Source organism: Callithrix jacchus, chromosome 15 (assembly GCF_049354715.1).
Source record: "Callithrix jacchus isolate 240 chromosome 15, calJac240_pri, whole genome shotgun sequence".
Taxonomy (NCBI): Eukaryota; Metazoa; Chordata; class Mammalia; order Primates; family Cebidae; genus Callithrix; species Callithrix jacchus.
Genome location: NC_133516.1, coordinates 53,738,758 through 53,761,979, shown reverse-complemented (window position 1 = coordinate 53,761,979; position 23,222 = coordinate 53,738,758). Strand labels below are relative to the sequence as shown.

The 23,222-nt window shown below is 44.8% G+C and overlaps 2 long non-coding RNA genes across 3 annotated transcripts in view; one reads left to right on the top strand and one right to left on the bottom strand.

Annotated features, from left to right (window-relative positions):
* The window catches only part of LOC108588461 (uncharacterized), a 147,066-nt gene extending 124,627 nt beyond the window's left edge, over window positions 1-22,439 (top strand). For both annotated transcript variants that reach the window (XR_013527427.1, XR_013527428.1), the window contains one exon: window positions 19,280-22,439. This is a non-coding gene — a long non-coding RNA (uncharacterized LOC108588461). The remainder of the gene's footprint in view (window positions 1-19,279) is intronic.
* On the bottom strand, window positions 1,948-9,874 carry LOC118148005 (uncharacterized). Its single transcript, XR_004734744.3, has 3 exons — window positions 9,719-9,874; window positions 7,198-7,332; window positions 1,948-3,317 (listed from the first exon to the last, which is right to left on the bottom strand). It is a non-coding gene; the product is annotated as an uncharacterized LOC118148005 (long non-coding RNA).
* Window positions 22,440-23,222: the final 783 nt, after the last annotated feature.

Below are 23,222 nucleotides of genomic sequence, written 5' to 3'. Positions count from 1 at the left end.
CTCCAGAGTAGCTGGGATTACAGATGTGTGCCACCACACCTAGCTAAGTTTTGTATTTTTAGTAGGGACATGGTTTCACCATGTTGGCCAGGGTGGTCTCGAACTCCTGACCTCAAGTAATCCACCCACCTCGGCTACCAAAGTGCTGAGATTACTGTTGTGAGCCACCATGCCCGGTCAAAGCTATATTTCTTTAATCTCAGAATTGGCAACTAAGATTCAAAGTTGAGGACAGAGTGTCAAACCCCAAACAGACACATCCCTGGGGTGTATGAAGAAGCAGATGAACTGACATCCCTCTGTGCAGCAGCGCCCATCCTCCAGCCCCCTCCCCACCCCCACTGGCCTAAACACGCAGAAGGCTCTGGGAGGGAGGTGTTTGAAGTTGTCCCTTAAGTGCTGGGTGCCTACAGAATACAGTTGTTGCACCTCTCATCTTCCCCCTCACCCTCCATAGAGGATGGAAGAGGTGGTGCTTCATTCCTGAAGCCAAGCAAAGGCAATTTCAAAAGGATCACTGTGGTATTGGGCGTAGGGACAAGAATGGGAGAGAGATGGGAAGAGAGAGGGGAGACCAACGTGCAAGAGTAGGTCACAAAGACACCAAGAATGTGACCTCATTAGGGCCATCTTGTCACTGACCCATCCAAGGGAGAGCTCTCCAGAACCAAGGATATAAGTTGAGGGGGGTGTTCTAGTTTATTACTGTATGACAAGCCACCCCAAAGCTGAGCAGCTTAAAACACCAGCCATTTTATTGTATGTCATAATTTTGTGGATCAAGAATTCAGGCAGGGCTCTGCTGAGAATTCTTCTGCTCCACACAGAATCAGGTGAGGGCCTCTGGTGGTGTGCGCCTGGTAGAAGGGCTGGTCTGTTGCCTTGACTGGAAGGCTGGGTTCAGCAGGGACTATTGATTGACACACCTACAATTGCCTTCCCAGTATGGCAGTCAGATTTCTTATATGGTGGCTCAGCTGTCCAAGAAGCCCTGATGGCAGCTGCAAGGTTTCTTATGATCTAGCATCAGAAGTTTGAGACTGTCCCTTCAGTTGCATTCAAGCAAGTACTAAGCAAGCACTAAGGTGAGCCCACTTTCAACGGGAGGGGAAAGAGACTCCTCCTCCTCTCTATGGAAAGAGTAACAGATTCCACAGCTATCTCTATCTATCCTGGAGGCATTTGGCATATGTCTAGCCAGAATGTATGTCTCAGGGCAGGGAAAGCTTCCCTCCCAGGGCCTTTTATATAACTTAGTTATCTGCCCCATGAGAAGGCAGGTGTTGGCTGCCAGCCCAGCAGAAGCCACTGCCAGGGAGGCCAGGAAAGTCTCAAAAATAAATAATAACACCTGTTGAGAGGCATTTGTCCTCATTTCCCCAGCCTGCTCCTCAACCCTTGAAGCACTAGAGGAGGAAGAGCTAAAAAGCAGACCACATCCCTTCCTCCTCAAGATGCTTTGGGTCAAAACCAGGTGTGCTTTGGGGTTTGGGAGATGAGAGTTAAATTGGGATATGAGATTGAATCTCCAAACTTTAAATTAGCCTGGACTGGACTCTTAAAACCCCAAAATGACTGGAAATCTAGGGTATGTGCTGAACTCTGGTTAAGGGAGAGTAGACATAACACAATTAAAGTCAGTAATTAAAGAAATGAAACAGTTGTTTGTATCTTTACTGAATTTAGATTTTTCAGTAACCTGGTAATGTTTTCATGATGACACATGAGTGGTACACAGTTAGTAAGAGAGAGATTTGTAAGATTTGAAGATGCTCCTTCCTGAAAAAAGTACAGGACTTAAATCTCTTCTAAATGACCCATTGTAAAGCCCATCATCTTTTCTTTGAGATGAAGCAGGGACACTGGTATTGGAGAGGAAAATCTTTTCCCCTACCCTCTTAGGTGATATAACTGGGGGCCTGTGAATTAAAATGACAAAAAGACAAATTGACAGAAGAAAAAGCACACAATTTTTACTCATATTTATCTGCATGTGAGTTTACAGAAAAGAAATGAAACTCAACCAGTTAGACTTGAGGGCCTATATACCCTTTTAACAAAGACAAGAGGATTTGGTTTCCAGGGATCACAAATTATGGGGCAGTAACTAGAATGCATATGGGGGAACTAATGGAAGATAAGGATTATTTTAGTAAAGTCTGTTTACATAAACTCATCTTTGTATGGACCCTTCATCTCTTCACTCTTCTTTTTCTCGTATGTGTGTTTGGGATCAGTCACAAAAAGGAATGCTCCCTTCTGGTGTGGGACTTTGGTGGCATTCCCTACCTGTGTTGCAAGCATTGCGGAGAAGTTACATCTAAGATAAAACAGGAGCAAAGGATCCAGCTTTCGGATTTCATGAGACTCAAGAGGAGTATTGGCATCACTCACTTAAGGAACAGAAATGGACACAGTGCAGTGTTCAAAATGCTGCTGACTAGCTTCTTGGGAGGCTGAGGCAGGAGAATCACTTGAACCCAGGAGGCAAAGTTTGCAGTGAGCCAAGATCACACCACTGCACTCCAGCCTGGGCCACAGAGCTAGACCCCATCTCAAAAAAAAAAAAAGCTGGTGGCTGCCCCAGTCAAGGTCCTGCCAGGACATAGATGGTGCTCTCAGTGTGGGTAATTGGAGGTGTGTTTAGTAAAGGTGGGCAGGGTATGGGACACCATAGTGGAGATGCAAAAACCCAGGGCTCGTAATAGAGAGCTATTATCACCCCGAGGCCTTCAAGGGACAGAAAAGGATAGTTATAGGGACCTGGAGGTGGCATGGGCTTCCCAGGAGGAGCTGTGACCTTTGAGGGATGCCACCAGTCCCAGGCAATTGCAGAGGGGGAGAATGAACTGGTAAAACCCAACCAGAAACCGCAGGAAAGGTGCCTCCTGAGCCACAGAGCATGGTGGAGAATGGCAGAGAATAGAGTGAGATGATGGAAAATACCCAGCATGGTGACAGTAGAGTGGAACATCAGCAACCACTACCAAGCAAGCATGCACTGAACTCCAGACCTACCTGGTGCTGAGCATTTCACAGGCATTCACTGATTGAATCTTCACAAATTTATCAGCACAGTTTCTATTCATATTGCCCAGATCACAGTTTACTATATTGTCCAGCACTGCACAGCTTGGAAGTGGTACCACTGGGGTCTGTCCTTTTCATTGTCTTTAATGAGCTCTTTCAAAACTCTCTTGTAGGTAACTGACAATAATGCCAATAAGTCCCCCTTGGAAGCGGTCAGTATTGTATCTGTAGGGGAGGAAAAAATTGTCTTCTCTCTACCTTTCATAGTTCATAGATGGGACAGACTCCTATAACAAAACACAGATGAACAAAAGAAAAACAAAGTTTATTAACATGTATGCTTCGTGTATATGTGGGAGATACCCACAGAATGAGTAAATCTCAGAGGCAGCTTTGAAATTAGGCTTATGTAGCATCTATCACAAAAAAACAAACCCAGTAAATTTTTAGAAAGTGATAAGACAAAGGAAAAGGACTCTAGGTCTCTAGGGGTGGCAAACTTGTGGGAAGGCAAATGGCAGATAAAGGCTAGAGAATACAGCTTGTCAGGTAGATGCTTCTGCTGTCTTCTCCTGGCTGATAAGGGCCTAAGGTTTCTTCAGTGTCTTGTTTTGTCCTTCCTGGTAAAGAGGGAAGGAGGAAAATGTTACCTTTGTAAATTTATATCCTGCTTTTAGGCAAGTACAAAGAGTTTTCTTGTACCTGCTTCTTCTCAATTACCTTCAGCTCAAAATGATAGTGGCATCTTTTGGGGTGGCGTATCCTGATCTCCTACACACCTATTAGCAAATCCATTTGGGCATTTCTGACTACCTATGTAAGTGTCTGCCTTTTCATTCTCCTTTGTACTGGTTGATAAAACCTAACAACTTTTTTTCCCGTTAATTGAGTTAAGTGAAATCTTTGACCTGTGTTCATTTTATGTGTGAGTCATGCCTTTACCTGTTAGAAAATCTTTCCATCTACCATGGTCCGCCTGTGTGCACCTTCACCCCCTCATCCCAGTCTCCCTTTGGGAGTCCTGAAAATTGTGGGAGAGATGACTTCTTCCATTTTCTCTTCCTATTAGCAGCTGGTGTTTGATCTCCAAGGGTGCTGGGACCTTGCTAAGTCCCAAGGCCTAGGAATCCCCACTTCTCTGTGCACTAGCAGCAGAATAGCCCAGGGTCAAGGGCATGGGCTTTGGCGTCCGACTGTACTTCTTCCTAGCTGTGCATTGCTGGGCCATTTACTCTAGTAAGCTGTGATATGGGCAATATCAATAGAAACTGTACTAGTAAATCTGTGCAGACAGAGTAACCTCTGAGATTGACTCATTTCTATGGGTATCTCCCATATATATATGAAGCATTCATGTTAATATACTTCTCTTGCTCTTGTTAATCTGCCTTTTGTTATAGAAGTCTGTCCCAGCTAAGAACTATGAAGGGAAGAGAGAAAATTATCTTTTCCTTCCCTACAGATGCAATATTGTCTTCTTCCAAGGGGGACTCAGTGGCATTGCCACTGGACCAAGCTTATTTGCATTATTATCAGTTTCTCACAAAAGAGTTTGAATGAGCTCATTTAAAAACATGAAAAGGACAGACCCTGGTAGAATCAGATAAGCCATGCAGAGGGTGCACCTACTATTCCACTGAAAGGCTATCCAATGATCTCTTGTGCCCATATCAAAAGCTTTTCGAGTTATTCTTGAAAATCATGATTGCAATTGTCCATACGTTTATAGGCTGTAATTCACATGGTTGCCACCATGCCGTTGTCCAAGTTTGCAGTGCCTAACAGTTGAAGGAAGAAGCCTGCAGCAGGAATTATTTTCCTATTCCTTAAACCTCATCCCAGACTTCCCCCCTTTTTCTCCCCTCCTTCCCCGGGTTATAGACCCCCTTTATTTCTAGAGAAAAATCTACCCCTATTTTTCTTTCCCTCTGAGATACTTCTCTTTTCTTTTGACAGTAAACCTTGATGGCTAACTCATTAGCAACTGAAAAACTGCTTTCTCTTTCCTCCAGGGCAGCATGAGCTTAAACCCTCAAATTTTGTGAGGAGAGAGAAATTCTTTGCCCTCCATCCTTCAGGGAAGGAAAGGAAAGGACAGCAAAGAAAAAAAACAAACAAAATTATTTTTCTGCATTAAATTAAAATTTAATTAAATAAAATTAAGTAAATTAGAATTCCATATTAACATCCTATCCAAGGCTTGCTTCAAATGTTACCTTCCTAAGGAGGTCTTCCCTGACCATATTATTTTAAATGGCAACTCCACAATCCCACTCATCTTGTAGCCCCTACTCAGCTTTATTCCTTATAAAGGGTTGCAGCCTGCAGGCTGGGAAGTAGAGCCTTGAGCAGAAACCGAAAGCAGGGTACAGAATTTGGAACTTATGCCAACGGGTTGGCTAAGGATACATATTTAACAGACTACAGGAGGAGCTATGAGTGTGCATGACAGGGAGCACTAGCATGTGTAGTAAGCAGACATGCATGTTATAAACATCCCATGTTCACTTTGAGATAGAGACTTGACATTTAAGTGCATGAAAATTCAGCTCTATATGTCAAAAGGTGTAAACAGGACACAGAGGCATCCTGTACATAGTCCCTGTAACCCGGCCAGAACCGGTCCATGGTTGGTGGTCTCTTATCAGGAAGAGAAGCTGGTCAGTGGTTTAAATTCAAGGTAGAGTAAGTCTTTTGAAAGGGCTGGTTTCTGGTTAATTCTTTTTTTTTTTAATTGCCTCTCACTTTAATGTGGAATCTAAAAGCAAAAATGGTCAAATGTATAGACATAGAGAATAAAACAGTGGAAAGGGGGAGATATAAGTCAAAAGATACAAAGTAGCAGATATGCGGAATAAACAAGTCTAGAGGCCTAATGACCAATGTGAGGACTGTAGTTAATAAAATTGCATTGAATTAGTAATTTTTGCTAAATAAGTCGATTTTAGCTGTTCTTGTCACAGAAAGTGTAACTATGTGAAATGATAGACATGTTAATTTGCTTCACTATAGTAACCATTTTCCTATCTACATGTATGTTGTAGATCTCAAGTATAAATGCTAACATTTATTTTTAAAATGGCTGAGGGAGTTTATCACCACTAAACCTGCTTTAAAAGAAATGCTAAAAGGAGTTGTTCTGAGTGGAAATAAAAGGATGCTAAAGTAACAACATGAAAACACATGAAAGTATAAATCTTCTTAGTAAAAGTAAATACACAGTCAAATTCAGAATACTGTGTTACTATCGTGGCGGTCTAGAAATCACTTTTTTCCTTCTACTTTAAGTTCTGGGATACATGTGCAGAACCTGCAGGTTTGTTACACAGGTATACATGTGCCATGGTGGTTTGCTGTACTTACCAACCTGTCATCTAGGCTTTAAGCCCCACGCGCATTAGGTGTTTGTCCTAATGCTCTCCCTCTCCTTGCCCCCCACCCCTCTCTGGATAACTCTTAGGAAAGCAAGCCTAATGGTGGAATGGTGGTTAGCAAGGGCGGGGGGCGGGGGTATAATAAGTCATGTTCAACCTCCTATCATGCTGGGAATTCAGTTTTCAAGGTTCCTTGGAGGTCCCTTTGGCCAAGAGGGGTCTATTCAGTCAGTTGAGGGGACTTAGAATTTAATCTTATTTCTCAGATGTCAACTCTATGTAGGCAGAGATTTTTGTTTCTTTTGTTCAATATCTCAACCCCACCACCTAGAACAATGCTTGACATATAGAGGTTCAATAAAGATTTGCTGAGGACATGAATGGAAATGGTCTGGACACTGACATCTGACATCCTTCCACACTTGACTTGCTGTCCTGTACACCAGGTTTCATGCTGCCTGTGATCCAACCTGTGATGTGCCCCTCTTCAGCTTTCTTCTTTCCTATACTGTTTCACTTAGCCTCTGACTATGAAAGCTGCCTGTGATCAGGAAGCAGGAAATGGAAGCTGAAGGTTGCAGAACTCCTGATACACAAATCAAACTGTTTGGGCCCAGACACAGAGCTAAATCTCAGCCCTCTCAAATTATTTCAGACACGCAAGCTCCAGGTTTCATGAGACCCACAGCAAATAAATTGGGGAGGAGAAGGAGGGTCCTTTAAGGAAAAACAAAAGGAAATTAGGTATCACAGTCTGGGTAGAGTGAAAAAGAAATCACATCATGTCTCTTACTAGAGTCTTCGAGTTGCCAATCCCTTTCTTCTGAGATCTCCTTAGACAGTTTCTCAGGGATGCTGACATAGTTGGGCTTGCTGGCTGTACCACGGCCTCCTCTCCTGGTTCAGTGGATGGAAGCAAGGACAGCACCTGGAAATCAGTTAGAAATACAGGATCTCAAGCCCTGTTGACATGGTTTGGACCTGTGTCCCTCTCCAAATCTCAAGTTGACATGTAATTCCCAGTGTTGGAGGTTAGGGCCTGGTAAAATGTTGATATGGTTTGGCTGTGTCCCCACCCAAATCTCATCTTGAACTGTAGCTTCCATAATTCCTACTATTGTGGGAGGGACCCATTGGGAGATAATTGTACCGTGGAGGCGGTTTCCCCCATACTGTTCTCATGGTGGTGGGAATAAGTCTTACCAGATCTGATGGTTTTATAAGGGGAAACTCCTTTTGCTTAGGCATTCATTTTCTCTTGCCTGCCACCATGTAAGACGTACCTTTCACCTTCTGCCATGATTATAAAGCCTCCCCAGCTATGTGGACATATGAGTTCATTAAACTTCTTTTTCTTTGTAAAATACCCAGTCTCAGGTATGTCTTTATCAGCAGCATGAGGATGGATTAATACAGAGGTGTTTGGAACATGGGGGCAGATCCCTCATGTATGGCTTAGCGCCATCCCCTTGGTGATGATGATGAGTGAGTTTTTGCTCTGTGTTCACACAGATCCGATTGTTTAAAAAGCATGTAGCACCAGCCCACCTCCCTCTCTTGCTCTCATTCTCACCATGTGACGTGCCTGCTCCAGCTTTGCCTTCCACCGTGAGTAAAAACTCCCTAAGACCTCACCAGAAGTAAATGCCTGCACCATGCTTCCTGCACAGCCTGCAGAGCCATGAGCTAATTAAACCTCTTCTCTTTACAAATTACCCACTCTCAGGTATTTCCTTATTGCAACGCAAGAGCAGCCCAACACAGTCACCCTAGACCCACTGAATCCAAGTCTGCCTTTTCTTTCTTTCTTTCTTTTTTTTTTGAGACAGGGTCTTGCTCTGTCACCCGGGCTGGAGTGCAATGGCACAATCTCTGCTCACTGCAACCTCCATCTCCCAGGTTAAAGTGATTCTCCTGCCTCAGCCTTCTGAGTAGCTGGGATTACAGGTGCAGGTCTCTATGCCCAGCTAATTTTTGCATTTTTAGTAGAGACAGGGTCTCACCATGTTGGCCAGGCTGCAAGTCTGCCTTTTCATAAGGCCCTGGGGGATTGATTCCTATACACATTTAAGGTGGGTTGACATAGACTTTGTAGTCTTATCAAATCCCAATTTGTCGCCTTAGCTCCTGCTAGGAGCCCTGATGTTGACATTTCCTCCTGTGATACATACTCAATGTAGTCAGATCTGTCATTGGCTAATGCTACAGGATGTCCATCTGAGGGACTAAAACACTGGAGTCCTCACTGAGGCATTGCTACTGTCCACTTGTCCTTTATCACATGACCGTGGTTCATCCTAGCACAGTCAAAAGAGGGAGTTGCTGTACTGAAATAGAGGACGAGTCAGTCTTTTAGGACTTGGGACACTCCTTGAGGTGGTGGGGGAATAGAGCAGAGGCCATCTGTCCCCTCATATTTTCTCAGGCCTTAGTATTACAGCCTTGGCCAGCACTTGTCCACATCTGAGGACATTCTTGAGCTGCTAGAACCCCTCCCTCTGCTAACAAAGTGGGTTTCAATACCAGAGAACGAATGCCCGAGGGTCCTCTCCCCATCCCATCCCACCCTGCAGCCCTCAGCCAATGGCTGATGAGCGTTGCAGCACAGGTGCATGTTCCACACTGGCTCCCAGGACACTTCAGCTGGATTGTGCCCCTGTTGCCCACAGTGGTTACTTACTGAAGGGCACCTCTCATGCTGGCATCCTTCCCTTCCCTGCCTCACTTCCCCCAATCCCTCATGAGTATTTCCTGGGATTCCTTTCCAAATAAACTACTTGGACTACAATCCTCATCCCAGGGTCTGCTAGAAGGGAAACCCCCACCTAGGATTTGGGGTGGAGGTGGGAGAGTTGCAGTGAAAATCCCAGGCTGCTTTTTAATTTTTCTTCCTCCACGAATCGTGACAGCATCTGCAGAACGAGACCACTTTCTGGGGAACCATTCAGCTCAGCACAGGCTAGAAATGCGGAGAGGACTGGAATGCGGACCTCCTGCTCACTGAGCAGGCAGGGCTTCAAACTGCCGTTGTGTTAACTCAGGGTTTCTCAACCGGGGCATCAGGACCAGTTTTAAATCTTTGCTCCCAGAGTCGGGGGTGCTGCTCTGTGCACTGTTGGATGTTTAGTAGCATCTCTGGCTCTTGCTCACTAGATGCAGCTCACACACACATACTGTTGTGATAACCAAATATGTTTCCAGACATTGCCAAATGTCCCCTGGGGGCACAAATCACCCCCAGTTGAGAACCACCGGGTTAACTGAACTCTTTCTTCTGAGCTACTACCGCAAACAAAACCCAGGCTGTTTCTCACCTGCTGTAAAACTTGCGGTCCTTTGCTTTACCTCTGCCGTGCCTGCCCTCTGCTCTGCCTGGCTTCAAGTCCTCATTATAAAACCCATTTGTCGCCGCTCCCTTTTTGAGGATTAATTTCCAGATTGTCTGCTGATGGTTAACTGAGATTGCGTTTAAAAAAAAAAAAAAGAAAGAAAAAAGAACCCAACGCATCAGCTCCCTGCTGGTCTCAGAATTCCAGAGTGCCCTCAAGTGGCCAGAAACCGCCATCCTCTTTGGCTCCCCTCCAAATTCCAGGCTGCTCTGGAAAGAGCTGTTGGGGGCAGGGACCTTCCCCTTGCTTGGTACTTCTAGAAAATCTGTTTTCTCACAAAGTGAGGAAAATTCAGCAGTGTCTCCTTCAGGCTGCTTCTTGGAACACGTTTTTGAGTGCATCCTGAGAGGTGGGCTGTGTGTGCATGTGTATGAATGTGTGTGAATTTCAAAGTGTGGTCAGTCATGAGGAAAGCAAAGGAAGTCAGTGCTCAGAGAAGGGGCTGCAGGCCACACCGCTGAGCTGGGCATGCATACATGATCCCTGTGTGCTGGCAGAGGGCAGTCAGGCCCTGTCAGCTGTCACAACAGGTGGGCTGCAGGGAGACCTCTGGGAAAGAGACCTCAGTCTTGATCTAAGTGGCCTCAGTTACCTGCAACCAGGTCACACAGACTCTGTGTTCTCTCTTGATTCACCATTTTCAGCATGTGGCAGCCACCCGAGAGAAACCAGGTCTAATTCTAAAGTTTTCCAGGCCTGCTTCAGTTCCCGAGAGTGCCTCTCCTAGAGGAATGCTTCCGGGAATGGGGAGATGACGGAAGTGCCTAATCGCAAAGCCCTGCAATATAATTTGTAGGAAGTAGGCAAAGTGCATACAAAATGAACATTAAAAGCTAAGGAGCTATTCAGGCTGGAACGATGAGAGGCTTTGAGCACAGGGTGGTCTTCCAGCCCACCTGTCACTCACCCTCTTCAGGACTAGGCGGGGACCACTCTGCTCTCTGCAGGCATATTTCGAAACCATTATAGCACAGAGAACTCAAAACAGGATTTTCACATGCATGAAGTTGCCTCAATGCTAACTCTCTGTGGGTATTCAGTATTTTCCACGATCACACTTCACTGTAATTGCATAGGGTCAGCTTCCTGGACAGACTGGAGGCTCTGGGGAAACGCCAAGGCCCCTGTCTCATTACAGGACAAGGGCACAGCACAGGGTCTGGCCTCCAGAGGCACACTGTCTTTATTTGTCAAAGGAATGCTGAAGTCAGAGATCAGTAGGATTTTGAAAGACCAAAAGAAAAGAGATGGAATTCACTTAAGGAAATGATATGCCCTGACAGAAATGTGCTGAGTCCGTTTGGGGAATAGTGAGAAGGCCCATTTTGAACTAGAGAAGATGGCTCATAAAATGAAACAGCGAGGAGTCATGCTGGAAGGTTGCTGAGGGTATTGAGGGGTAAGAGAACAACTGATCTTAATTTCCTAAGTCCATAAAATATTCACTAGCGATTGTTCATGTCTCACCTTCTTTTTCTTGATGACTATCTTATAATGTCTCTTTACCACCCTGAAATGAAATTCATCTTTTCAATATAACCCACCCACTTACAGAATTTTTAAAAATAAGTATAATAGTCCAACTCAAGTCTAAAGGAGAAATAAAAGAATTGTCATTTATAATATCATATGCATAGGTCTGTATTTATTAGGCAATGTAATGAAGTAGTCAGATGTTCGCAACTCAATATAGACAAATTTGAATATAAGAAATGTAAGACAATATTCAGCTGAATATTCGCACATGAGGAATCACTGTGGTGGTGAGAGCTGCAGCTTTAGACTGTTAACAGGTGTGTTGCTTCAGTACCTTAAGGAGACTTGCTATTGGCAATGTTATTTTTGAAGTGGAAAACAACTTTTGGCAAAGGTTCAAACATAACTAAGTACAACGATCCATTGATTTACACAGTAGTTGTGTTTCTAGAATCTATAATACATATTAAGACCCCGCGCAAAAAAAAAAAATTGTTGTGCTAGTATGTCTGAAGAATTCAGACAGGGCACAGGAGGCAGGGCTTGTCTCTGTGATGTCCAGAGCCGTAGCTGAAGTCTAGAATCATCCGATGGCTTGACTGGGGCTGCAAGACCTACTTTCTAGGTGGCTCACCACACAACTGTCAAGTTGGTGCTGGCCGTCGGTAGGATGCCTCTCTCCCTGTGCAAATTTCCCCACAGGGCTGCTTGAGTGTCCTCACACCAGGGCAGCTGGCTTCCTCCAGAGTGAGCAATCCCAGAGAGAGGGGCAAACTGAAGCTCTTCTTTAACAACCCAGCCTCAAAAGTCACATAGCATCACTTCTATCACATTCTTTTCCTTAGAAGACAGTCCTTAAGTTTGGTCTGCATTCAAGGTGAGGAGTATTAGGCTCCATGCTTTGAAGGAAGAGGTATTAACAAACTCGCAGACATATACTAAAACCACGATAGCTCAGAAAACTCGCAACAGGGTTTTCAGCAACATTCAGTCTGCTCAAAATGACAAGGGATGGGTTGGGCGTGGTAACTCACACCTGTAATCCCAGCACTTTGGGAGGCCAAGGCAGGGGGATCACATGAGATCAGGAGTTCAAGACCAGTCTGGCCAAAATGGCAAAGCCCCATCTCTACTGAAAATACAAAACTATCTGGGCATAGTGGTATGCACCTGTAATCCCAGCTACTTGGGAGGCTGAGGCAGGAGAATCACTTGAACCAGGAAGCAGAGGTTGTAGTTAGCTGAGATCATGCCGCTGCCCTCCAGCCTGTATGACAGAGTGAGATTCTGTCTCAAAACATAAAAACCAAAAAAAAAAAAAAAAAATTACATGGGATATAGGATCAAAATCCATAATTTGGGACAATCCCACATATTACAGAATATCTGATGCTCTGTAACCCCATCCCTACTCCACCTAATGCCAGTGTGAAATCCAAAAACACTCCCCACACTTTCATAATTCTCTCTCCTTGGGAACCACTGTAATGGATCATAAGAATAACTAAAAATTTGGGACAAGGAAGCAACAAAATCAGAGCCAGGTGTTACGTTTACTCCAGCAGCAGCATGCAGGAACGTCTTCCAATTACTTGTAAGATCCATGCATCACCCTCTGCCATCTCCCCCAGCCTCCCCTGGCACCAGTGCCCTTTAGGTTCCTCATATACGCTAAGCTCCCTTGTGGCTCAGGGCCTTTGCACCTATTGTAGATCTCTAGAACATTCTCCTCTTTCTCCCTTATGCCCACACCTTTTCACTCTTAGCATTTCTTTAGATAAATCTTCCTTCTTCTTTCCAAAGATACCAGATTCCCCTGGAAAGCACAGTTTTCCCAATTCAAGCACAAATTGCAGTTTTTATTTATAGACCTGTGTGATTATTTGTTTAATTTCTGTTTCCTTGTACAAAGGTAAGCTCAGTGATGGTAGAGGAAAGAAGGAAGGGAGGGAGGGAGGATATGAGACTCTTGCATTAGCCATAGAGCTGAGCAGCCTCCGATAACATGGAGAAGTTTACTATTCCTTTTGGGCCCCCTGAATGAACAGCCCCACATATCACTGGGTGGAAGGAAAGAGCAGGAAGGGCCCGTCCCTATTGAAATATTGGTGAAGATATATATCTAACTGTGCCAGGACACACATAAAGAGGCATACTAGCTCCCCAGTTTGCAATGAAAAACCACAGCTGCTAATGGTGGTGTTGCTAGGTTGTTCTGTCGAGCATGATTTTCTATTTCAATTACTGTGGTGGTGGTGATTTAGCAACCAGACTGTCTGAGAGATGCTCCTAGGAGGTTTGGTTGTAAGGCCGATCAGAAAGAGATGGCCTGAGTTGGTTTCTTTCTTTCTCTCTCTCTCTCTCTCTCTCTCTTTCTCTCTTTCTTCTCTCTCTCTATCTCTGCCCCCATTACCTTTTGCTGTTCATCCAAATAGACTCTCCAGTTTAGGCTGTGACCAGATCATCACTGTGGATAAGCTGTGCTTATTGGGGGGTGCCTGGGGGGTTAGGAATACTGGGCCATTGCTATAACCCTGAAGCAGGGCTATACATTATATGAGAACTCTTGTAATCACCACTGACATACAGAGGGTACTTACTGTGTGCCAGGCACCCTCATACAGAAACTTCCTGCTGGGTCTGCTCGGACACAATTTTGTTTCAGCCTCTTAACAGCCTAGTGGCTGCCATTGTTATCATCATCCCGTTTTACACCTGAGTTCACTGAGGTCAGAGAGGTTTTCAAAGAGCTTCTTAAGGTTAAAGAACTGGGACACAGCGAAACAGGAACTTGACAGAGATCCATCTGACTGCCCAGCCTGAGCTCTTAACATCACCCTGTACTGCTAATTCCTGCCCTCCTGCCAGCCAGGACTGACACTTCATCCCACTATCCCTATCATCATTCACGGGCTCTGCCTGTAGCACCCCTGAAGGCTTTGGGTGACTTCCAAGATGTGAGGAAAAATGCAGGTGCAATCTCCATTTCACTGCCTTACCCTTGAGACTGCCATGAAAGACTGCCTCTGGCATTCTGCAGGTGTGGGCTGGAGAATTTCTGTGACCTCCCAGAGGATAGAACTTGCATGTGGATCTGCCTGTAATGAACTCTCCTATCTTTAGAGCCCTCCGTAGGGGGACTTTTGTGTCAATTATTTAATTAGATATTCAGTGTTCTAAGTCTAGTCCCAAGTTTCACAGGCCTGCATGGCCCTTGTGGTAGCAGCAAGGGTGGCTATCACTGACGCTCACTGATCCCTGAACCAGACGCAGCCTTGGTAATGCCCTTGAAATCTATAGTCCAACTATGGCCCCTGACTTCTGCTCTTCTAGCTCATCCACTCATTGTATACGCTCCTAATTTTTGCATTCAGTTGGTTTCTATTTGAAATGCCTGGAATGGTCTGGTTTCCTAAATCCTGACGGATATGCCCTACTTCTGGTCCCTAAGATCCTGGGTCTTCTTCCTCTGTGATTTTCCCAACAGTATACACCAAAGCATCTTTTTTTTTGTTTTTCCAGTTTAAGTTATGTTTCTCTCTTCTTTCTTTTGCAACTAAAGACTCATGATCAGTCATGTATGTTATCTCATTTAAGCCTCCCAACAAGCTTTTAGATTAGATTTTATTAACCCTATTTTGTAAATAAGAAAAATGAGGCTCAGAGAGGTTAAGTGGAGGGTTCTGCCAGCTCTGTGTTATCTTCTGTGAATAAGAAGAAAATATCTGTTCCTGGAGAGTGAATTTCAAAATGGCACCCACTATGAGTGGGAGAATTACAAAAGGCACCCCTTCCTCTGGGCTGATGTGGTCCCAGCACCAGAGAGCACAGCATGATGAGCAGAGCTGGGGATGGATTTCTAGCTCACACATCCTATAGAATAAGCACAAAGGACAGGACACAACTGGCCATGGTAGCCTTAGTTAAATGTCTCACCCAAGCTTACACAGTTCCAAGTGGTAGGGATATGCTCTAGTCCCAGTTCTTTATTCCCTCTCTGTCTCATTTCAAACAACTGTACTGTACTGCTGGATAATACTCCAACATACTTGTTACTTAGAATTTAGATGTTTTCATGTTGTTGCTTAATGTTTCATATCTATCTGTGTATATTTATGGATATTTCTTAGTGCCTGGTGCTGCGCCTACACTTTGTGGCTGCTCAGTAAGTACCTACAGAATGAATAAATGAATGTGCTGTTTCCTCAAATAGATGGTAAATCATATAACAATCAGGGACAGTGGTTTCCATCCCTTTGACACCTTGATCCCTGATACTGTGTATTTGATATATCAGCAAATATATCTTTTTAATAATGAGGCTGATTGTATACTACAAGTGCTGGCAGAATTTGTACTGTTGCATCATGGAGTTCCTTTGAGAAAGCTCCATGGAGGATCCTGACTGAGCCTTGAAGAGAAACCTCTCCAGAGATAAATGAGAAGGGTATCCTAAGCTGAGGGAACAGCCAACAGAAATGCAAGAAAGAAGGAAGGGCATGGTGGGTTTAAAAGTGACAGTGAGGAGGTCGGCTCAAGTAGGAGAGCAGATATGTGTCGGGGGAGTGGTTGGAAATAAGACTGACTGAAATTAATCCCAATCCCACATCCAGCTCCACCATATGCAATTAACCCAGACCTCTGTTTACAGAGAGAAATTTGAAGCAAGGCCACAAAACCAATCCATCACAGTTCCCCAGGGACTCCAACCACAACCGATGACATGAACAACCATCAGTGTTCTTCAACTCGAAGAACTTGGGAAGACCAATAGCCATAAAAGACATCCTGTAATTAAAACTGCCAACCACTATCCATCTAATATTTCAGGCTATGTGGGAGTGCATGGGGCTGGGGAGGAGGCGGTAAGGGGGAGACAGAGCATGGCATGTTTTACAAACTCTAATCAGCCCTTTAGCCATACGTATACCTCTGATACCATCACAAGCTTGTACTCTGTCATACCAATTTTTCGTGACACAAATATGAGCGGTAATATTAGATGAACTGGTCAGGATCCTGACTGCCAAAATTAAAAGCATTTGGGGACCAGATTAAGTCCTAAAGAAAGCAAATTGTCCTTGAAACCAAGGAACCCAATGTCCTGGTGAGTAACTTCTGTGGTTTGATACCCAAAAATGTATGCCTAAATCTTGTCCATTTTAGTCCTCAGTTAGCCTGTTTCTGAAGAAGAAACTAACTCTCACCCTAAATCAGATAAGCATGGCTGAGTGCAGTGGCTCACACCTGAAACCCCAGCATTTTGAGAGGCCATGGCAGGATAGCTTGAGCCCAGGAGTTCAAGACCAGCCTAAGCAACATAGCAAGAAGACCCCATCTCTAGGAAAAGAAAAAAAAAATAAGTAGCTAGGCATGGTGGCATACACCTGTATGTAGTCCCAGCTGCTTGGGAGACTGAGGCCAGATCATTTGAGCCCATGAGGTCGAGGCTGCAGTGAGCCATAATTGCACCACTGCACTCCAGCGTGGGTGATAGAGTGAGACCCCGTCTCCAAAAAAATTAAAAAGTAATAAATGAGATTAGTAGTGTAAGGCTCTTGATATAGTTCCTGTCATAAAAGTGACAGTTCTGGAGTGGCCATAAGTAGCTGTTCTTTCCGCTCCTTCTCTTCACTAGCATGGTAATCTGGCCATCTCTGGCTAGGAACCTGTACATGCCAGCTAAGAGCAGGGGATAGCTACAGGTTAGGAGAGATCTCTAGAAATAGGAGTCTAGTTCATGCACTCATGCTTCTAGAATGTGCTCCACTCTTTATGTTCTCTGGTGCATCTGCCCATCCTCCCTGATTTTCTCTGGTCCATTCCTCATCCTTCCCCTGTTCTGCTCTGCAGCTCAGGGAGGCCAACACTTGGAGTCTGTTTCCCAGGCTCACATTCTAGCTGGTTTCCACTGAAGCTTAGTCATTTAGCGGCACTGGTGAGATACTAGAGAGTGAAAGGACAAACCAGGGCACTGTACTCTCTGCTCAGGGGACATCTTTGAGGTCAGCTGCATCCTCCTTTCTCACATGGCTCCAGCTCCCACCAATAGGCCCAGCAAGGTTCCAGCTTCTGCTAGGTGCCCCCAGCCTAGGAATGGTGGAGGCTCCCTGCACTTTCTCACCAAGTCCCGGTGCCTTCTCAGTCTCTTCCATCCCCTGGGGACCAAGATCTTGTACTAAATTGCCTCTGTTTTAAACACCTAGAGTGAGATTTGTTCCCCTGGTAGAACCCTGACTGATACAGCCTGACTAGGAAGACTCTAGTGCAATATCTCTATTAAGATTTTCTGGTGGGCCGGGCGCAGTGGCTCATGCCTGTGATCCCAGCACTTTGGGAGGCCGAGGCGGGTGGATCACGAGCTCAAGAAATCGAGACCATCCTGGTCAACATAGTGAAACCCCATCTCTACTAAAAATATAAAACATTAGCTGGGCCTGGTGGCGTGTGCCTGTAATCCCAGCTACTCAGGAGGCTGAGGCAGGAGAATTGCCTGAACCCAGGAGGCAGAGGTTGCAGTGAGCCGAGATCGCGCCATTGCACTCCAGCCTGGGTAACAAGAGTGAAACTCTGTCTCAAAAAAAAAAAAAAAAAAAGATTTTCTGGTGGCTAGTATAACCAATGTGAATTTGCTCCACAAATCTCAGGTTAAGAAATGTCCTATTTTTGTATTTTCCTCTAATCAACTTAAAACATCCAGCCAGCCATGCAGGTGGGGGCTGGAGCCATGTGAGAAAGGAGGATGCAGCTGACCTCAAAGATGTCCCCTGAGCAGAGAGAAGAGTACAGTGCCCTGGTTTGTCCTTTCACTCTCTAGTATCTCACCAGTGCCGCTAAATGACTAAGCTATACACCAGGCCTCACCCTTCGTTCTCTGTATAAGAATTTTAGGCTCATGCAATCTTTAGGGAGCAGGCAAGGAGCTGGTCCTTGATGCACAGGATTTCCCATTATCATCATTCCTTCTATTTTATTACCATGCTGTCAATTTCAGGTTCTCTATCACTTATCAGAGACTTCTTTTCTGGGTGGGCCACAGAAATGTCCGTCCCAGTGGTCTCCTCTTCCCATCACAGCCTTGACCACAGGGGACCGTTGTTGGTGCTCTCAAGGCCACGGTGTTTAGTGTCCAGCCTCCCCAGCATGTCCTCAGAGGAACAGCTCCTTCTCAGGTACTGCATGGGACCACCACAGCTGTAGTGGAAGCCACTACCCCTCACTCCATCAGTATCCCAAAGCTAAGCCATGCCGAGTCCTTCCACCAAACACATGTCTGGCTCCACACCCTCACCATGGCCCTGGCAGAGCCCTCCACTGAGGGCTGCAGACTGGACAGTGCCCATAGATATATTCACTTTGCCTCTCAGAGTATATTTAACATTTTAAAAATTATTTGCAACATTCTAAAATCAGTAAGTTTTACACAATAGTCCAAACTTCCTTATGCTATTGAAATATCAGCAAAATCCAGCCACAGTGATCTCACATATCCTGATGCTGAGGATGGGGTAGAGCTGAGTAGCAGTGAGTGTGTCTGCAGGAGGGGTGCTCTCTCTAGGCTGGGTTCGTTAAAGGGGCCCAACCTGCCTGCCCAGGCACCAGGTATGTCAGCCCCAGTTCAGCCCTTGAGAACAGAGGCCTGTATCATTATTTCCCGGTGCTGTGCTCTCACACCCTAAAGTTCATCTGGTCTCAGAAGGAGGGAGAACAGAACAAAATAATTTCTCAAACTGGTGAGCCCATTAGGCAAGTAACGGAAAACCACAGCTCTCCTATTAGGTGAGTGCAAAAGTAATTGCGGTGTTTGCACTGTTGGAATTTGCCATTTGATATTGGAATACATTCTTAAATAAATGTGGTTATGTTATATATCATTTTAATGAGCATGTCTCGCTTTATGTATTTTTGCTAATGACTTATCACTTGCATTTATGTTATGTTTATTTTAGACTATGGAAATGATGTTAGACAAGAAAATTTGAGTGATTTTCTTATTTGAGTTCAAAACAGGTCATAAAGCAGCAGAGACAACTCACAACAGCAGCAACACATTTGGCCCAGGAACTGTTAGTGAACGTACAGTGCAGTGGTGGTTCAAGAAGTTATGTGAAGGAAACGAGAGGCTTGAAGATGAGCAGCGTCATGGCTGGCCACTGGGAGTCAACAATGACCAATGGAGAGCAATCATCGAAACTGATCCTCTTACAACCACTTGAGAAGTTGTCAAAGAACTCAGCATCGACCATTCGATGGTTGTTCAGCATCTGAAGCAAATTGGAAAGTTGAAAAAGCCCAATAAAATGAAAAACCTCATAAAATGAAAAAGCTCAATAAAACGAAAAACCTCATGGGCTGAAAGTCAAAAATATCATCATTTTGAAGTGTCACTTCTCTTATTCTATGCAACAATGATGAACCATTTCTCAATCGGATTGTGATGAGCCACAGCGGTGGATTTTCTACAACAATTGGTGATGACCGGCTCAGTGGTTGGACCAAGAAGAAGCTCCAAAGCACTTCCCAAAACCAAACTGCACCAAAAAAAAAGGTCATGGTTACTACAGCTGCCAGTCTGACCCACTACAGCTTTCTGAATCTGGTGAAACCATTACATCTGAGAAGTATGCTCAGAAGATTGAGGAGATGCACTGAAAACTGCAACCCCCACCACTGGCCTTGATCAACAGAAAGGGCCCAATTCTTCTCCACGGCAATGCTCACCCGCACGTTGGCACAGCCCATCCTTCAAAAGTTTAAAGAATTGGGCTATGAAATATTGCCTCATCCACCATATTCACATGACCTCTCACCAACCAACTACCACTTCTTCAAGCATCTTGACAGCTTTTTACAGGGAAACAGCTTCCACAACCAGCAGGAAACAGAAAATGCTTTCCAAGAGTTCATTGAATCCCAAAACACAGATTTTTATGCTACAGGAATAAACAAACTTATTTCTCCTTGGCAAAAATGTGCTGATTGTAATGGTTCCTATGTTGATTAGTAAAGATGTGTTTGAACCTAGTTACAATGATTTAAAATTCACAGTCTGAAACCGCACTTACATTTGACCAACATAATAGTTTAAGTAGAAGATGGAAATTTATAAGGATATAGAGATGTCTCTGAGAACTAGGGGAGGAAACACACAAGTTCCTCAGGAAGGGACCAGAGCTGGCACTTCGAAAGTCCAGATTATCTTTCCATCTCTTATCTCTGCTGTGATGTTTCTGCTTCATGCTTTCCCTCTCCCTCTAGCTCCTTCTAGAAGATTGTCTTCTGCTTCTTGGTGAAAAATACTCCCCCTCATGGCTATCAGGAACGCATGGTGAAGATCCAGGCACGCCATGGGAACGACTGTCTCACTGGGTTCCACTTCCACATCCCCAGGGAAGGGACTCTGCTTGGCCCAATGTGATTCAAGAGCCCAATGAAAAGCAGTCATCTATAGCCATGGGAGAGGCCACATATTATCCTGTGTCACCAAATGCCTGCTGAACTGAGGGGGTGTCATTAAGAGCAGATTGTTGTCAACAGGGCAGGCATTCTCAAAGTGTCTGCTGTGGGTGACTCTGGAGCAAGTAGAGAATAAAGTCATCCCCCTCTCCAGCCAAACCCGCCCCTCACAGCCCATGTACCAAGGGTGGTCTGAGAACCTGGCAGAGAAAATGGCACCGTGAGCAAGACATGAAAAATTCATTGACTGCCTGCCTGTCTGTGAGGGAAGCAATGCCAAGCTTCATTCATGCTCATCATTAATTCAATCCCAGGCTGGACTCTTTGGCTCAGAGCTTTCAGTTTAAAACAAATGAGCTTAGATGTACAGTCAGCCCATGGTTGTCTGCAGGTGATCTATGCTGAAGCTGGCTTCTCTCTGGCAAACCCTCCTTTCAAAGTTATTGCCAGTTAACAGATTCTACACAGCCCTAACTACCCCTTGGAGGACATTTGGAGCTCGGGATTTGCAGTTAGCACCTTTCTCTGCTTAATTACAGCATTATAGATATCTCTGCACCCTCTGTTTACTTTGCCTGCTGAGATGCGTGCTGAAAGCCAACCTCCACCTGCCTGGCTCCAGGGAAGGTTAGAGAGGCAGACCTTTCATCAAGCAGAGAATAAGCTGTCTGCCCCCAGGGAGCAGGGCTGGGAGGAGCTGGGTGAACACCAGGTGGGAAACTTGGCTCTCAGTTTCCTGCGTCTCCAGAGTCAAGTCCTTACCAAGTCTTTACCTCTTTTGTTCTTAGAATGTAAAATAATAGCTCATATTACTGAGTTCCTATTATGCGCTTATCACTTTGTTTGGTGGCCAGCCTCCAAGATGGCCCTCTGTCATTCTTACCTTCTGGTATTCATGCCCTTGGGTAGTCCCTTCCCACAATGAACCAGAGCTGACCTGTGTGATGAGAAGAATACTACAGAAGGAACAGTATATGACTTCTGATGTTATGCCATAAAAGACATTGAGGCACCTGCCTTTGCCTCTTGGATAGCCTGCTCTGGTGGAAGGCAGCCGCCATATTGTGAGGGCACTCAAGCAGACTTCAGGAAAGGACTGTGTGGAGAAGAACTGATGCTTTTGGCCAATATCTAGCACCAACTTGCCAGCCATGTATGTGAGTGACCTTGGAAGTAGATGCTCCCACCCCTATTAAGCCTTCAAATGATCCCAGCCCCTAGCTTCCAAGTCTTCCAGCTGCAGCCCCAGAGAGTAGAACAGAGCTAAGCTGCCCAACTATACTTCATCTGAATTATCCATGCAAACTGTGAGATACAATAAATGATTGCTGTTGTTTCAAGTCATTAAGTTTCGGGTGGTTTGTTACACAGCACAGACAACCCTTGTACAACATGGGTTTAAACTGTCCAGGTTTACTTATATGCAGGTTTTTCTCAATAAAATCTCCATTGAACATGCCTGCCTCTCCTGCTCCCCGCTTCCAGCTCCTCCACCTCTTCTGCCTCTGCCACCTGGATACAGAAAGGCCAACTCCTCCTCCTCCTCCTCCTCAACCTACTCAACTTGAAGACAATGAGGATGAAGACCTTTATGATTAATGAAGAGTGAATATATTCTCTCTTCTTTAAGATTTTAGTAACATTTTCTTTTCTTCAGCTGACTCTGTTGTAAGAATATAATCATGTATATGCTCCAATACATAAGAATACAAAATATGTTTGAATTGACTGTTTATGTTATTGGTAAGGCTTTTGGTCAACAGTAGATTATTAGTAGTTAAGATTTTGGGGAATCAAGTTACACACAAATTTTTCAACTGTGCACCTCTAGCCTCCATGTTGTTCAGGGTCAGCTGTAATAGACCACTAAGAAGCTCAATATGTGCTTTACAGCAGTGGTCCCCAACCTCTTTGGCACCAGGGACTGGTTTCATGGAAGACAATTTTTCCACCAATGGGGGTGTGGGGATGGTTCTGGGATGGTTCAAGAACATTATATTTATTGTACACTTTATTTCTATTATTGCTACATTTTAATATATAATGAAATAATTATATAATTCACCGTAATGTAGAATCTGTGAGATCCCTGAGCTTGTTTTCCTGCAACTAGATGGTCCTATCTGGGGATGATAGGAGAAAGTGACAGATCAGCAGGCATTGGATTCTCATAAGGAGCATGCAACCTAGATCCCTCGCATGTGCAGTTCACATAGAGTTTGTACTCCTATGAGAATCTAATGCCACAATTGATCTGACAGGAGGCAGAGCTCAGGCAGTAATGTGAGCAAGGGGGAGCAGCCGTAAATACAGATGAAGCTTTGCTCCCTCTCCCGCTCCTCACCTCCTGCTGTGCGACCTGGTTCCTAACAGGCCACAGACTGCTATTAGCGGTTTGGGTTAGGGACCTTTGCTTTACAGCATTATTTCCTGTAATCCTCACAACAGCTTACAAGATAGATGCTATTAGCCATCCACATTTCACACGTGAGAAAAC